Source organism: Camarhynchus parvulus, chromosome 5 (genome assembly GCF_901933205.1).
Source record: "Camarhynchus parvulus chromosome 5, STF_HiC, whole genome shotgun sequence".
NCBI lineage: Eukaryota > Metazoa > Chordata > Aves > Passeriformes > Thraupidae > Camarhynchus > Camarhynchus parvulus.
In genome coordinates this window covers 33,721,783-33,736,471 of record NC_044575.1, presented here as the reverse complement: position 1 = coordinate 33,736,471, position 14,689 = coordinate 33,721,783, and positions in this window count along the sequence as shown.

Here is a 14,689-nt window from a genome sequence, read left to right as displayed (position 1 = left end):
AATTCAGTTTGCACATTTAGTAGCCACATCAGCAAGGCAAAAGCAACATAATAACAATAAATTTCAGGAAGCAACATGCTTGACTTATTATTGCAAGCTCAGCCTAAGCACCCAGTTTTTGTTCATGCCATAAAAAGGATGCATAATCTTGGGTATAAACAAATATTGATTTTTTTGGATAGGAGGTAATTATCCAGGAATGACATTTTCAAAGACTAGCTTAGAGTCAGAATATGAGTGGGAAAGCATTCCTTTGCATAAACCACCAGTTTAATAGGACAATGCTGTATAACTCTGTATGTCAAAGTCATTGATATATAACTGAAGAGGAAATTAGATGCTGGGTCAAGAAGCATGCAATATAGTAAATCTTAGTCAGCTTTTCTTTATTCTGAACACTACTTTTCTATTATTCAGGGTTTTTTTTCCTCTCTATACATTTAATAGAAAAAACACTTACAGGAAAGAACAGTTGTATAAAAGTGTTTGCTTTTTGGTTGAATTTCCCAATATAGAAATGATATGAAGGAAATATTTGATAATAGACCCAGCAAAAATGTTGTTATCCTTAGAAAGGTCTGAAAATTAGTAAAGGAAGACACACAGAAAACTAGAAAATCCCTCTGAGGACAAAAAATACTGGAAACCATTTCTTTTACAATGCTACATATTGTTTGTTGGAAAGCTTCACAATTTTTATTTCATTGAATGCTTTCCACCTCTTATGCATGTCTGAAATCTTGAAGTCTATTATTAGTGCATAGAATTTAGGTATCTCATAGTTATGGCTATTTGTTGGAAAGAGGCCTTCATGAGAATTGAAAACAAGAAATAATACTAAAACTCACAGTGACTTTAAGAGTGTCTCAAAATTTTCAGTGATTGCAGGGCAAGTTTGATAAAGAGAGAAAGTAAAATTTATTTGTATGCTTCTGTGTGTACTGAGGAGTAGGAGAAAGAAAGGGAAAGTTCATAAGGTAAGTGTCCATACCTTAGTTTAACAATTTGTATATAAATTATAATACCTGAAATATTTCAGTATCTAATAATAGATCTTTGTGGAAAGCTCAACTTCAAACATCATACACATCAGTAATGTAATGGTCGCCTTTTGTTTTTTTCATCATAGAATCACAGAACCATTAAGGTTGGAATGGACCTCCAGAGATCATCTTGCACAATCCCACTGCTCAAAACAAGATGATCTAGAGCAGATTGCTCAGTTATGCATCCAGTTGGTTCTTTTCTTTCTCCAAGAGTTGAGACTATACAGCCTCTCCAGGCAACACATTACAGTGTTCAACCACCTTACAGCTTTGAACAATCTGGTAAAAAAGTCTAACCTGAGTAAAAGATGCCCAAGCCCATGGCAGAGAGTTTGACCAGGTAATCTTTAAGAGAGCCCTTCCAACTCAAATTTTTTAGTAATTCTACAGGAATTATACCTTTCCTTGTGTTTAGCCAGAATTTCCTGTTTTTTAGTTCACGCGTGCTGCCTCCTGTCTTTTTGTTAGGTGTTACTGAGAAGAGTCTGGTCTTTACATCCTTATTTTCTGCCATTAATTATTGATACTCATTAACAAGATCCTGCTGAAACCTTTCTTCTCCTGGGAAATACTCCCAACTCTCAGTCTTTCCTAGTTTAACAGATGCTGCAATCCTTGAATCATGTTAGCAGTCCTTCACTGTGCTCTCTCCAATACATTCATGCCTCTTGCACTGTGGAGCCTAGCACGGGGAGAAGCACTCCAGATATCTCACCAGTGCTGAATATAGTGAAGGACCAACTCCATAAAACTGCGTGCTGGTGGCGCTCTTCCTAATACAGTCCAGGATGCCGTTGACCTTCTTAGTTGTAAGGGTATCTTGCTGGCCCTTGTTGCAGATTGATTTGTGAGAATCAAAGGGACAGAGCTAGTTTTTTAGTTTGTAAATCAAGTCCTGATCAAGTAGTCTGATCTCATTCTTGATCTGAAACTATAACATATTTCAAATGTATACTTTATTTCTTATTCAAATGTCTAAATTCCACAACCAACTTTGGACACTATTTTTCCACCTAACTGAGCCAAAATCTTTTCATCCATCTGGAACCTTACTGAGTTCTATCAGCTGTGGGGCATTTTTTTGTTTGGTTGTTTTTTGCTTCCAATTTATTGATGTATGAGTTGAATTGGGAAATGCAGAAGACACAATGGTCTAGTGTCATATTATATAGCCACCGTGCCCCATGCCCTCTATGATTATTCATATTCCAATCATGCAAAGATTTAATAATCAATAATTAATTTAGCTTTTTTAAAATGTCTCTACTGAATTTCCATCAGTATTTATCCTTTTCAATCTGTGAAAATGGTCAGACTGAAAAATATATAGTTATTTGGGCCATTGTTTTCACCTTATTAAACCAGACATACAGTGACAGTTTCTTACCAGTCTTTTGAGATTCCCAGTTATTGAAACAGATTATTAATGGTCTAGAGACCTCATTAGCTGAGCCTTCTCCAATTACTGTTTGTAAATTATGTATAACTTGTGATTTTAAAAGTGCAACTTTATTAGCTCTTGTTTAAGTTCTGCCTAATATCTGCTTGGATGACAAGTATTTTTGTCCTTCAATCACCACTTACTTATTTCCCAAACTTAAAATAGATTTTACTGAAAAACTTTAGTCCTCTATGTTAGCAGCTTTATTATTTACATCTCATGGGAATACCTAAGAAGCGACTAAAGATTCATTGAGTCCTGAATAGTCTATATGGACTTCAGGGAATTCAAAAAAGATAAGAAGGGAAGAAAACCACTAGCCACTGTCATGGTTTATGTACAGCTGGCAAGTAATCACTAAGCAACTGCTCTCTTAAAATTATGTTAAATTATGAAGTTAAATCTACTTACTCCATGTGACAGAAATTTGAGTTTTGAAAGAGGAAGTTACAGAAAGGAAAACCAGGAGAAGTGCACACCTTAAATACAGTAGGGTCCTCTCAGGAAAGACCCATGGGATGGCAAGGAAGCTGCAACATTACTAGTATTCCCTAGGATCTGGGATGTCAAATATTAGCTGAGACTAATGAGTGATTTTTTAGTGCTTTTAGAACTATAACTGTTTTACTAGAGGAGGAGAATTCATTTGATTGAGAAAATTGAAATTTTGGTTGAATTCATAGGTTATAATTATGATAGTCTTGGTATATTATGATATCATTATATTGTAAGAGTTCTATTGTCATTATTTTGCAAAGGTTCCATATTGCTAGAGTTTCACACCTCCTTGATGTTTCTTGTAGGCAACTCCTCTAGGCACTGACTCTTCCTTATCCTCACAACAGCCAACTGACTCCGGTTCCCCTCAACCAACAAATCCACTCTTTTATAACACTCTTCTTATTGGCTACAGCTGTGGCCTGTTAAAATCAGGCCTGCTCATAATCTTCAATAATTAACCCAGCTGCAACTCTTTAGGGGGTAAGATTGCTTTCTATAGTACCTTCACCCACCTATATTCTACCCCCCTACAATATTAAACATAGCTCTCCTCTTGGGGTGGTTTGCTGTGCTCTCTAAGGATCATGTACTACTTCTGAGAAGGACTGTGTCAGCTAACTTGTGGACCTTTTTCTGACTGCAAGGCAATGCAATCATAAATATTTGAATACTCAGCTGGGTGACTGGATGTGTTAGAAGGTATACTTGTGTGAGCTGAAGTTGTCTGCAACACGCTGCGCTTGTTACTTTCCCTGGTGATTTGGTTTAGGGATACTTTCATAGAGGCATCTAAGGAACAGTTCTGGGCCCACTCTGTAGTCAACAACTGTACCATTTAAGCAAAATGTAGGGTGAGATTCTTTTCCAGATTCACAACAAAATTCAAAAGGATTTACTGAGTTGCAAGTTATATTACTGAAGCCTTGCAATAGCCTACTTGATCCATTAATAAAAGATAAAAAAGTGCTAAATTAAAATGGCGGTGTGTCAATTAAATATATTTTATTTCCTCAAGTTCTGGATTCTCCTCCCAGGTAAGAGAATATGAAATCCTGTTATCTGAATAGATAATCTTGGGACAATGTATTTCAAGTAGGCCCAGAAAGTCTGAAGATTTGTCTTTAAAGTCTCTGGAAATCAGATAAATGCAACAAACTTGTCTCTTTCATTGGCTTACAGGGCTGTCAAATCTTCAAAATGGTATATAAACAGAGTCATCATTAGGAGCAACCCTAACTTTAAAAACTATCTAATTGTCTGTGGAAATATAGATTTATTGGATTTGTGTGAAGTTATCAGTGACACATTTCCCTATGGAAGAAATATAACTGAACTTTCTCAATCTGCTGAGATTTTGTTTCAAGGAATGTTTTCCTAATACTTTATATGCAAAACTGCAGTAGAACATAATACTAGTCCAAATTTATTTTTTCCAATCTGACAGCTGAAAGGTAAAGGTTGAAAATGTCTCATTTGAAAAGTCTGATATGAGGACATAGATTAAAGAGAGCCTCTCATTTATCCCAACAGGATGGCCTTAACCTTTTTATTACAGACATTAACAGTGGCAGAAAATGAAGTTATAAAAGACTGAATGCAAAAGAAAAACAATAAAATATAAAAAAAGAACACCTACACTGGAGAATACTGTGAAAAGTTAATAATGTATTGTCAAATTCTTCTCTGAGCTAAAATGGAGTGCTCATTGCACTATAAAGTTTCAAGTTTCATGTGAACTAAATGCAGGAGTTTTAGGAATTAGGGATCTCATGAGAGGATAATATTCTTGCCAGTGCTTGACTGTATTTTTAAAAAATTTTAATTATTCTACTATTGACTAGAGGCCCCTGAATGCAATGAATCACTTGGAAATGTGATGGAGCTGTACAAATAAGAAATTATTCCAGTATTTGCAACAATTGCATCTCAAATATAACCACAGCATGTAAAATTGCTGTGAATAACTAATCTCTACAACAAAATTAATCACAGGAGCATTTGATGGTCATCAGAACCAATGTAATTTCACTGATGATAATTTATATATTAGAATACAGAAGAAAGACATTTTCCATTTTCAGCAAGGTTATATTTTGTGGATTTTTCTTTCATTCTTCCCCCTGCAATATTTATATCTGAGTGTTTCCAAGACCAGTGTCCTGCAACAGATGCTGCCAGCAATACTGAATACTTTCAATTAGTAGTTCTCTACTTCTCTGGTAGCTAAGCAACTGACCTGTGGTGAAGAATACATAATGATCTTGTGCATATCCACCTTAGAGTATCAGGGAGAGCTAGACTTCAAAACATGGGTTTGTTCTCCCATATTGATGACTTTGGCTTAGTCTTCTGTGAATTATAAAGTGTATTTACTCTGTACTTCATGTAATTAGGTCAAAAACATAAATAAGAGGTTGTGTATGTGTGTAGCTTTATGTTTCCCTATTCATTGAAATTACCATGCTGTTAGCAAGCAAACATACAAAACTCTATAAAATTAGGGTAAATAAGGATTTGATATCATCAATATACAATCATAATTAACTACATAATATTTTTGACTTTCCTTTTTAACGATTGGGAGTAATATGGCCTTGTTAATAAGGCAGTGTTTACTGAATGGGAATTTGAGAAAAAACAGCAGCTGGCACGGATTTAATCCACATAAAAGAGAGGCTCCTAGTTGTCAGGGGGATGGTAGCATGAGAAAAATAGCTGAGAAAAATAACCTTATCCTTTGTAAAGCCTTCTAGTACATTGAGTCTGTACCTCAGAGTTGGCCAGGACTTACTAGAATCCCAGATTCTAGAAAATGCCTGAGCAGTTTTCTCCCTTCAGCTTTGTTTGATCAGAGGACTTGCTTATACTGGTCCAATGAAATTTTCACACTCCTAATCCATTTATTTATCACTTATGGGAGACTGAACAATGCAAAGAGGATTGGGAGGGTCTTACATGTAAAGAAAACAACAGAAAGTCTTTAAAAACTCTGGCCAAAAAACCTCAAAAAATCCAAAAGAAGCAGAATAAAAACATTATATATTACTGGGAAAACATTGCAATGGTTTAATTAGACCAGATAGAAAACATAAGAACACTTGGGCCAACAGAGGTAATTCATGTTTTGTGAAAACATGAAATTTTAAAGGTGAAGCTAGTTGTCAAAAATCAGGCTGACTCAGCAGTCAATTTTGCAGAGCTTTAAAGAGTGTTTGGGTCAAAGTGTTTGGGTCAAAACATTCTTCAAGATAAAGAACATGTTACACTAACTGAAATTATTTGGAAAGGTCTCGACGGTGTTTGTATCAGTCATGAAAAGTATTCACCTTTCATATAGTGTTTCAGCAGCTCTCCTTTTTCAGTCAGCTCAAGTCCCCAGGGAGGTTTTAGGAATTGTAATCTGCTGTAAAATTAATTTAAAGGAAAGAGAAAATGTGTATTGTCAGAAAGACTGGAGAAACTAACATTTACCTAATAGAAATCAGAATAGCTGTATTTATATTTCTTTTGGAATAACTTTTTATTTTTTTTTAAATCACAATTTTCCTACCAGTCGTTAAAATACCCTAATAATGACAGCTGTAACTTTGTAGTGAGTTGATCCTGGCTGGACACCTGCTACCCAACAAAGCTGCACTGTAACTCCACTCCTCAGCTGTACAGGGTAGAAAATATAGAATCAAAGGTTTGCAGGTTGAGGTAAGGACAGGAAGAGATCACTCACACAATTATAGTTACAGGCAAAATAGACTCAACTTGAGGAAATTAGTTTCAATTACTGCCAATCAAATCAGAGTAGAACAATAAGAAATAAAATCAAATCTTAAAAATCCTTGCACCTACCCTTCCCTTCTCCCCAGGCTCAACTTCACTCCCAGGAACTCAGGAACTGTCCTCAGGAACTGTCAATGTCAAACTGTATATGTCAATAGCTTGGTAAGATTTTAAAGCCTCTACAGAAACCAACAGTGTTTTCCATGGCTTGGCTCTGAGACAGCCTTCATTATCATTTTTGCATCACAACATCTTTACAAATAGTTACTGTACAATTGAAATAAAATATCTGTTGTCATGTACTGTCTTTTAATATTTGTGGATATCAGAATCTACAAACCCACAAAAAAACCCCAGTGTAACTAAGTACTCAAATTCAATAATTAAAAAAAGTCAAATAAAGTCAGAAGTCAGACAGTCTAATAGCTTTCACTACACAGTTAAATAAAAATCTCAAGTTCCTCTCTGCAAAAGCAATCTGAAGTTATATGGGCTTGTAAAAATATTGAATTATTAAAATAAATAATCTGAAAAATTATTTTCTAAAGCAAGTAGTTTTCTATATCTTAAAGCAGAGTATTTAATTTGGGAACAGTGATATAAAAACTTCTAAAAGATAGATAGATCTGGATTCTATTTCAGTCTGGGACTGAGAGTCCCTCTGTGATGTGAGGAGAATAGAGGAGAATAAATAAATCATGTGGTCTCCCTTAACAACTGTAGCTCACTGCATTTGTCTCATACTTTTCCAACAGTGATGGGTATAGGATATGTTAAATTAAAAAAAAAAAAAAAGAAAAGAAAAGGGGTTGGTAAGGGTACCTAGACTGCTCCTACTGCTCCTGCCTTAAACAGAGAAGAATTTTTCCTTTCTGTGAAGGAAAGTGTTACCTTGTTGAAAGAACTTTGTCTGACTCCTGGAAGTCTTTGAAGTGTGATGGTGGAAGAGGAACAAAGTGGAACAAGTACTATGATAGAGTGAAGGACTTTTTGAAAAAAAAAGAAAAAAAGAGAGAGGAAAAAATCAGCAGCCAGTTAGGGGAAGAAGAGTGGAGAAGAAAAGCTGATAGAAAAATAGTCTGTATATGTATAATTGCAAGTAGAATGCAAAGGATCCTATATCCTATATAAAATCTAATTTAAAATTATGTATCACTTTAATAAATTTTGTTCTCATTTTTGCTTTGAGTACTGCTAATTTTAAGGCTCATATTTTGGTATTTCATTAAGTGTGAAGAATGTAATTAATGCAATTCTGCCACATGTCACAGCCACTGTGAACGTTATCAGCCTATTGCCTCCAGAATGGATGTTCAGCCATAAGGAGGGGGCTGTCTGCCTTACAGTGTGCAGATCCCTTCCTTTCTCCACCTGCTCTGACCATGACAGGTGTCACAGTGTTTCTCAGGGTTGTGCTGTTGAATAGTAAACCATGGTAGTACTCTATGCTACATCATATTATAGCACGCTACCAGAATGTTCTATTCAGTAGTCATTGAGAGGTTGGGAATAAAGAACCTAAAACATAAAATGCCTTCCCAATTTGATACACATTTTCCTAAATTTAAACCAAGTTAAGGGTAAAGTTGTGGCTGATAGACATTTCTGACTCATGAGGATGTTGGAGTTGAACTTGTCTATTGTCTGCTCGGGATGACAATCTTTTCCAACAGACTTACACACCAGGAGCAATCACAGATCAACAGTGCTAGATGAGCTGCAGGAGGAAGTTGCAATGAGAGGAAAGGGAAAATTTGGATTAGAGCTGCATTAGCTATAAAAATAATGTTCTTACATGTCTACATATTTTGAAATGCAGGAATGGGTTGGAATGAACCATACATACATACATCTCCATTCACAAATACATCCAGAGGTGATGACAACTTCCAGAGAATAAGAAACTATCTGTAAAAGTAATTATTGTGAATTTCAAAGTGCTTTCTTAAAAAGTTATGATATTAGACAGAATTTTAGAGTCTCCTGCTTGGTTACTGCAACAGCATCCCTCAAAGCCTTAAACTTTCACTTCCCATTCATTAGCACCTCAAGGTGGTTTTGTTCTTGTGATGTCTTTTTTGAGTGTTTGTCATGGTTTAAGCCCAAGCAGCAAGCAAGCCCCAAGAAGCTGCTCACTCACTACCCCACTATCAAGATTGAGGGGGGGAATTGGAGGGGTAAAAGCTGGGAAAATGAAAAAGCTGGGTTGAGTCAAAGACAATTTAATAGAAAAAGCAAAAGCAGCACACACAAACAAAGCAGAGCAAGGAATTAATTCACTACTTCCTATGGACAGGAAGGTGTTCAGCCATCTCTGGGAGAACAGGGCCCCATCACATGTGATGGTGACTTGGGAAGACAAACACCATCACTCCAGACATCCCCCTCTTCCTCTTTCCCACCACTTTATATGCTGATCATGAGGCCAAATGGTCTGGAATACCCCTTTGGTCAGTTGAGGCCACCTCTCCAGGCTGTGACACGCTGCTCTTCCAACCTCCTATGTACCTCCAATCTCCCATGGACCTCCAGCTTCCCCCCAGCATGGCTGTACAAGAAGCAGAAAAGGGCTCATCTCTGGGTAAAGCATGCTTATCAATAACTAATTCAATTTTGTGTTCTACATAAATCCAAAACACAGCTCCACACTAGCTGCTGAAGAAAGTAAACCCCACCCCAGCCCAAACCAGCACACTAATTCATTATTTTTAATTGCTCCTGCAAGACTGTATTATTACATATGCTTATAAGAAACCTTGTTTTCAGAGTATGAAGAAATCAAGAAAGGAAGTATGAACTATTTGTTGCCAGGTAAGTGCAGGAGCAGTGGTTTAGATATTCTGTACAGAGGCCAGCTCAAGATAGGTCTGTAATATACAAATGACAGCAGTACTTTTAAAGTCTGTAGAAGGAAGAAAATTAAAAGCTTCCTCCTGAAGAAGGATAAAGTGAATTCTGAATATGGTCTCACAAATATTCTGTTTCCAGAAAGCTGCCTGTGTCTCCAGAAAGGGTATTCTGTTCAGAGAGCAATCATTTGAAAGAAGGTATTGATTTCACAATCTTGTACAGTATCCCAGCTACTTTTGCTGCATGAACCAGATAGCAGAATCTCTTGAGTTCTGTGGCAGACATAAAGGTGGTGTCTCTACATGGAATAAATATATTGCTACACATTATTTATTTCCTTGTATTAAACCTTTTTCTGGCTTTAAAAGAGTTTTCAAGGTATTTGATACATGAGGTCTTAATTTCCCTTCACCTAAAGTAGGAGTACTAGCAGTGGAGTGTCCAGCATTCTGTATAAATCAGGCAGCTGCAGGAAGTTAGGAAGTTGCTGTGCTGCTTGTTACTATGAGACCTTGTCATCATTGGTAGTGGAAAAATTTCTAGACCAGCAACTTGTTTGGTGTTGTGATGTTGTTGTTTTGATTTTGGTGTGGGGAATTGTTTTGTAGATGTGAATGATGTGATTGAAGTTTGTGAAGATTGTGTGATGAATGTGGATTTTTATGACAAATTTTAAATATGTGATTCACAGCGGCAAAGTGTGGAATAGTGTTTGCACGTCAAGGTGCTGGTAGCAGGGAGCTAGAGGAGGGGCTTCTGTAAGAAACTGCTGGAAGGTTCCCTTACATTTGACAGAGCTGGTGCCAGTGGTCTCCAAAGCAGATCCACTGCTGGCCAAGGCAGAGTCCAATGGCAACTTTGGGTGTAACAGTCAAAAAAGAGGGTGGGGATGGGTGGTAAACTGTGTATGAGCAACTTCAGCCAGAGAGATGAGTGAGAATGTGTGAGAGAAGCAACTCTGCTGGCACCAAGGTGAGTGAAGAAGGAGGAGGAGGTGCTCCAGGCACCAGAGATTCTCCTGCAGCCCATGGTGCAGCCCATGGTGAGGCATAATGTGTCTCTGCAGCCCATAGAGGCCCATGGGGAAGCAGAGATCCACTTGCAGCCTGTGGAGAACCCCATGTCACACTGGGTGGATTTGTGAGAACTATGAGAAGCCCAAGCTGGATCAGGTCCCTTGCAGGGCCTTGTGGCCCCATGGAGAGAGGAGCCCATGCTGGAGCATGTTTGCTGGCAGGACTTTTGACCCTGTGAGAAACCCACTGCTGGAACTGGAACCCACTGCTCCTGAAGGACTGCATCCTGTGGAAAGGATCCATGCAGGAGCAATTTGTGAAGAATTGAAGCCTGTGGGTAGGACTCCTATTGGAGAAGTTTGTGAAGGAGTCCTTCTTCTGAGGAGAAAGGAGCGACAGAGACAATGTGTGTTGAACTGACAACAACATTCCCCATCTGCCTGCGCTGCTGTTGAGAAAGAGGTAGAGAATTTAGAAATTAAGTTGAGCCTGGAAAGAAGGGAGAGGTGGGGGAGAGATGTTTTTTAAGATGTGTTTCTAGTTCTCATTGGCTTTCTCTGATTTCATTTGCACTAAATCAAGCTAATCTCCCCACACTGAAACTGTTTTACCTGTGACAATAATTTGCAAGTGATTGTTTCTGTTCTTATCCCACGAACCTTTCCTAATGTTTCCTCTCCCTCTGTCCAGCAGAGGAGGGGACTGAGAGGATGGCTTTTTGGGCACCTGTCATCCAGCCAGGGTCAACCCACCAGAACCCTGCTCCTTCGTAATATATGCTCCACATCTGATCAGGAAAGGATATCTCAGTATCAATCAATCATTGGCAATCACCTCAACTGAAAATGTCTCCAGGGGACAGTAAGTGGCATTGACATATTTTATTTACATTTACACAATTATTAACTTATATTTTATGTTCAAAAATATAACTTGCTTTTCAGTAGATTTGGGAAATTTCCAAAAATGTAATAATAATGACCAAATTATTTTCAAACTTAATACATTAGGTGACCATGCAGATATCTCATTATCTAGAACAGCCAGATATTTCATTAAGTTTTTGTGTTTAATTTTAAGCTATTTTTATTTACTAATGCTAAAATATGTAATTTTGGAGGTGAAACACAGTGGACTAATTATTATTATTGTTATTATTGTTTTTTGTTATATTTTCATGTGTATCATGATAAAGTCAGTTATATATTACCTACTCTGATAGCAAACTATTTTATATGCAGATTTAAGGTAATGGGCATTCAACTTTAAAAAAATGGTTCTGATACCCTGTAACTTCTCAATAATAGTATGCTCTTACAATTCAACAGAAAAGGATGGATTATGGGTTTTTCAATTTGCATCAAGCATATTAATTGCAGAGTAGGATTTCCACATAAAATATCAATGTACTGGAACAAACTGTTAATGTACCAGAATATGAACACTTACATTCATTTCTTGAGATTTAAAAGCAATCTTCTTTTTCATATATCTGAAAAGTATTTTTTTTAAAGTCTGCTAATGAGAAAAACGTAACCAATGTTTTCTGAAAACCTTAATTAGTTTAAGTGTTAATAGTGATTTCCTAGTCGTTGTACTGGCAAACAGTACAACAAACTATTAAGGAAAGAAAATAATTTACAGGGTATGGAAAAACTTTAATGCAGCTTTTAAGAAATGTGTCGTGGAAGATCAACTTTATGTTGTATTAGCGAGAAGAGAAGCATTGAATTCAAGTTTACTTGTTTGGGGTTGTTTTTTGTTGCTCTGGATTTTGTTTGTTTTGGTTTGTTGGTTTTTGGTTTTTTTCCCTTGGAGAAGATATTCCTAGACTAATAAAAATGTACTTGGAAATTAAGTTCTGCTGGGAATTTACAAAGAGTTTTTAATGATACAGAATAGCAAATGTATAGTTTATATATTATCTAATTTGTTTGAATTGCTATTATGATCTAATTTCTTTGAATCCAAGAAAATTGTTTCCATAGGTAATAATAATACTAAAAATTTTGTTGTATAAAAGGCAAACAATTCTTTAAGAGCAGGTAAGTAAAGAGTCATGATTCTTAACAGTACAAAAGGGGTTATTTACAACCATTATCTTCTTATTAATACACCTGGGCAAGTACATATCTTCTCATTCACTTTCAAATACTAGACTATAGCTGCTTAAAAAGATGCAAATTAATTCCTTCTTTGTTTATGCAGTTTTGTTTTATGACTGCTCTGTTTCACACTACTAATCTTTAATGGGCCTTCAATTTCTTTTTCCTTTTTCTTTAAAACAGCAAATGAATGCAGGTCCTTCCTTTTAAATCCAGACAGAAAGAGAAAAAATATTTAAGTTTTCATGCCACAGCTGCAGGCTGTGAATTATCCCACTAGGGAAGAGTGGAAATACCACCCACATAATCCAACAAGAGGCTTGATTCATTTTGTGTCTGAAGCAATCGTTGTGGTCTTACAAAGCTGAAATGAGTTTCCTTTGCAATCTTCACAGGAGAAAAAAATGAAAATATCTTCCTTACAGGCTCAAAGCAAGATCCCACTTTTTAATTTATTTTTACTCCTATTTCTCATTTTTTATTTTTCTTAGGTTCTCACTATTTTGCAACTGCCTTACTTTACATATAATGGAATTGAATATGAGACAGGATATAAAGAAGAGCCAAGCAATCTCTTCCCAGGCCTATCAATCCCAGCTGAACTTGTGACAAGTGATTTGGTTAGTGTCTGAGAACCAGATACAAGGGACTTTGCAGAGCTTGTTTTTAAGGCTCCTATTTGTTCCAGGACAGTTAGAAAACCTTCCTGTCTCACAGACATGAGGAGTTAGTTGCCATCTGTTTAACATCCCAGAAGAAGCAACTGCCGAGGGTCCTCTCTAAATATGCAGGACTCCACTCAGTATGCATAGACACTATGTAGCTTCCTACAGATCATCAATAGTGAATAATGGAGAGAGAGAGATTAAGTTCTGCCTTTTAGGTTCTTTACTCAAGGCTGTAGGGAGGTTTTTTCCTCTTGGGATCCTAATGCTTGAATTTTAGCTTGGAGAACTTTAAAGTGCTCTGGATATATGTGTGTGTGTGTATACATATATATATATGTTACTTTTTTTAAATGAGCTGGATAAATTATTTAAAGGTTCAGCTATTGACAGATGAAATGATGACTGCAGTAAAAGTTAGCTGGTTGCAGTTCTGTCCAGAAACAGTCCTTCAGTCCTTTCTGTTGCCTCAGAATATTCATACATTTGCTGTCCATTCCTTCATACAGTGATGTAGTATTTAGTAGGACAAGAGGACAGAAGGAAGGACAGAAGGCAAAGGGGGGAAGGAAGGGAGAAAGCAAGCAAGCAAGCAAGCTGGTTCGTTTGAATTCTTGCTTGATGAGGGTGGAATTAAATAGATGCTTTTATCAGATGGACTAGCTGATTTTTGTAGGTCCCTTCCAACCTGGGCTATTTTATTCCATCTCTCCAGTGGATATCGTGGACATGAGATTAGTGCTTCTGATGTACATGAAATAGAAATTGCTGTTGTATGTTTAAGGTGTGTGAGCAGGTTCACTTTGAAAACACTTTCCAGATCAAAACTCTCAGGTGAGTTGGACCCCTGCATGAATGATTTCAGGATACTGACAAAGCTTTGGGCTGGGTGGTGTAGTAATCTTCTCAGTTCTGTCAAGAACTTGTAAGGATGTGGAAAAGCTCATCTCTTAATCTGATTTCAGAAGTTTTCATCGTAAAAGGCTTATATATTTCAGATGCAAGTAAAGATTTGAACTAAAGAATTTAATTTAATTGTAATTTCATTTTACTTTTAAATTGTAAAAAATACCTAATATTTCAATATTTTATTACTGTAATTTTTGTCTACATTGAAACAGATTTAAATTCAAGTTATATTAAATACATTTCTACATATTTCATCACATCTCTATGTGCTTAAATTCATGTGTGTTTCAGATCTAAAACCTTGATCAATGCTTATTCTAGTGACAGCAAAAATATGGCTCAGAATTCAGTGAACTCGCAAAACTTTTGCTGAGACCAGTGA